This window comes from Pinus tabuliformis, chromosome 5_1 (genome assembly GCF_031772625.1).
Source record: "Pinus tabuliformis cultivar Carrire ecotype Pingquan chromosome 5_1, CPIR1, whole genome shotgun sequence".
In the NCBI taxonomy this organism is placed as follows: domain Eukaryota; kingdom Viridiplantae; phylum Streptophyta; class Pinopsida; order Pinales; family Pinaceae; genus Pinus; species Pinus tabuliformis.
This window is the reverse complement of record NC_142305.1, coordinates 924,366,606-924,370,264: the sequence shown is the minus strand read 5'-3', so window position 1 is coordinate 924,370,264 and position 3,659 is coordinate 924,366,606.

Here is a 3,659-nt window from a genome sequence, read left to right as displayed (position 1 = left end):
GCCTCCATTGGCACTTCTCCCTTTAATTTGGTTTATGGGAAAGAAGTGGTTCTCCCAACTCATCTAGCAATTCCCTCTTTGGCCTTAGTTCAATTTATTGATGAAACACCAACTTCATCCTTGCAACTAAGACAACTGCAAATTCTTAAGCTAAAAGAACAATGAGAAAAGGATAAAATAACTCATGCTCATCATCAAGAATTAGTAAAAGCTTCTTTTGATTCAAACATGGTATCCAGAAAGGACTTTCAAATTGGAGATTTAGTTTTAAAATGGGATAAGGCTCACGAAGAAAAAGGAAAACATATGAAGTTCCAACGAATGTGGCTTGGCCCATTCCAAATTGCGGAAATCATAGGTCCATCCACTTTTATGTTGCAGGATTTAACAGGGAAAAGAGAATCTTTACCTATTAACGGGCAAATCCTTAAAAAATATTTTCCATAGAAGAATATTTTCTTATTTTTGTAGATTAGTTTTTCCTTTGATTTAGATAATAAAACCAGTTGTAAATGGTTACGTTTGGAATTCATCAAAAGGACTAGCATTTCTTTTAGATTTTGTTTTTTTGCTTGTATAAATAGAATTGATTTGGAAAATTGGTCATTACTATTGAAAGCTACAGTCAAAGGTTATAAGCTTGGAAATGATACTAGTTTCAACTTTGTGAATTTTGATAAAAAACAACCTTTAGTGGGAATTTGTTTTATATCAGTCAATGAAAAGCATCAATAACAAAAACAAGGATTCTCTGTAGAAAATCTCTTTCCAAAAAACTCTATAATTGTCGTCCAGAGCTATTCTTAAGGAACCAATGACTTCCTCCCTACCTAGAGAATTATGATCTTCAAGGAATAATCCAATGATACACTTTAAACTTAAAGAATAAGAGGTCTCATCACGAGCCGACTTATCATGATCACATATATTATAGCTTGTTGACTTTGCCAAAACTGAATACCAAAACAAGGCAATGACTCAAGATTGTTGCAATCAAAAGACAAGGGCTCTCATCACGAGCCAGCTTGTTCAGCAAAGTTATAAATCAAGTGAGTGGCACTATCATAATTTGGCTACCAAACCAAGGCATTGTTCTTTAGGAATTAAAAGAAAATAAAAGTAATAAGTGTGGATATGGATTTCTCTTTGAAAAATTGTATATTTCTCCAAGTAGGATACAGGATCATTGTTGGGTAACAGGTAACCCTGTCGAGGCTATGAACGCCTGCTGGCAGCAGAGGCTCTACCTACGACAAATGAGAATATTTAAAATTGATATATAGAGGATACAATGTTTTTATCTTTACAAACTAAGTAGTGGCTGAAGTAAAGACAATGACTAGCTTTAGGAAGTAAATAATCAAAGTTAACATAGAAGAAACAAACTAGCATTAACAGTTGAAAGTATGATATACTTTATCTTTCTATAATAAAGTTTGATTTTCCAAAAATCCCTTCTATTTTGGAAGTTTAGAAAACTCAAAATAAAATCAGAGATAATTGGTTCTTACAAGTGAATTGCCAATTGTTGTGACCAGCAACAACCCCCCTTCTTATTTTAGTTTTGACATCAATACTAAATAAGTGGGGACCCTTCATCTAGAAAATAATGATAAATTAGAGCTTATATTTCCTTTTTGAATAAATCTTACTATCATAAACTTAGGAGAATATACGCAAAAATTGAAAAAGACTTAAGTTTATGATGAGTTCGAATAAAATCTTTCTCTTAATAAAAAGCATCGCATCGCAAAAAGAGAAATAACAATATCATATAAGCAAACTCCTACAAATGAGAAATCGCGATGCGAGATCGCACACCCAAGGAACTCATCGCATTGCAGTTTTCATATCCTTCAAACGTCACTTAAGGTGAAATGTTTCAAAGCTAGCAATATGCGATAACAAGTCTCGCAAATCGCATTTCGCAGAAAAGCATGGTAATGAATGAATGTCGAAACATAACATATTAGCGATATTGCGATCTACGATATTGTGAAGCAAATCGCATTATCGCAGATCTGTAGGGCACGTCGTTCTAAAACATGTTTTTTGTAATCCATTGTCAATTCATGCGCATTAATGTTAATTTAATAAGTTAGTTGATGATCATTAATGACACAAGTTTTTGATATGATCAAGAAGTCAGTTCACGTAGGGTGATATATTTTATATGATTTCAAACATTTAAAGCTTTCCCGTCACCTTATTCATATCATTACTCTTTCCTAATTTCATAAATTGCAGGAGTGGAAAACAGAAAGGTATACATAGCAGTGTAATGGGAAAAGAAGGAGAAAATCGAAATTCCGAAGGCATCTAACAAAGCAGGCAAGAGGCAAAAACTGGCATCAGGAAATTCTGGATCAAGAAACGGAGGCAGTTTTCGATGTGCAATTAGCGCTTAGCACTAATCGTGCATCGCCAGGCAAAACCCCTTGAGAAAGAAAGCCTCTAAATGCTCAATCGCCAGAAAATCCGAAAAATTGCAGGAAAAAGTGCTAAAGGCTAAAAACAAAACTCGAGTTCTAAAAATAGTGGTATTTATTAGGGATATATTTAAATGGGAGGAATATTTCTCCCAAATGCACAACATTTACAGAACAGCTGGAGGCAAAGGGCTAAAGAAAGAGCAGAATCTATCAAAAGGTTAACCAAGTTGAATTGGGATTCTTACTGGAAGTACTTGGTTAAACCACACAGTCAATGCATGACTCTCAAATGCCTCACTAACTCTGCCGAGAAGATAGCGCTAGCACTTGCCAATTCTGTTTTTGCAAGACAACTAAAATCGGAAGTCGGCCAACCAACTCTCCTCAAGCCGACGTTGAATGCTTGCGACCACAGAGAACAGATACATAGATAGTAATTTTTAGATTCAATTTTAGTTTTAGTTTTAGTTTCATTTTTGCCTTAGATGAGGACGGTCATTTAAACTGCCTCCTATATTTTTGTAATAGACTATTTTTAGGATTTAGCTAGTAGTATTTCAACCCTTCTCATGCATTTAGAGAAGGGTCCTGAAATTTGTCAAAAATATTTCCTCAGAACATGCACTTCTGCACCCTTAGAGGAGGTTTTGATGAATGAATGGAACAAGATTTATTGATATATGTGTTTAATATCTACTACTGAAATTGCACTTTTGTACTCTTAGTAGATGTTGAACTAAGAAGAGATAGATCATTATTGCTGAAGTTCATGAGTAGAACTTGTTACCAATGGTACTTTTATCTCTTAACGATTTCTGCTTATGTGTTTAAGTGATATTCATGTTTAGTTATTTATATGTGAATGCTTGAATGCTTGAGTTATCATTTGGCACTTTTGTACGGTGATGGCTATTCTATTTGTGCTTAATATATGAATGACTTATTATGCAATATATTTTTCACAACTTTTCGACTAACTATTTATACGAAACAATTCATCTTTATTGAATTCTTTTTTTATAGCAATTGAATGATCTTTATTACCAATTTTTGTGGCAACTATTTTAGATCGCATAATTGAAAGATTAAATCGCGAGTTAGTTTAGAATTAGATATTTCGGTTCATTAGAATACAATTTGCATATTGTTAGATTAGATTTAGTATAAAATCATTTTATTTAGAAATTATTAGGAAGGAAATATCAATTCTCAACACACAGACACATA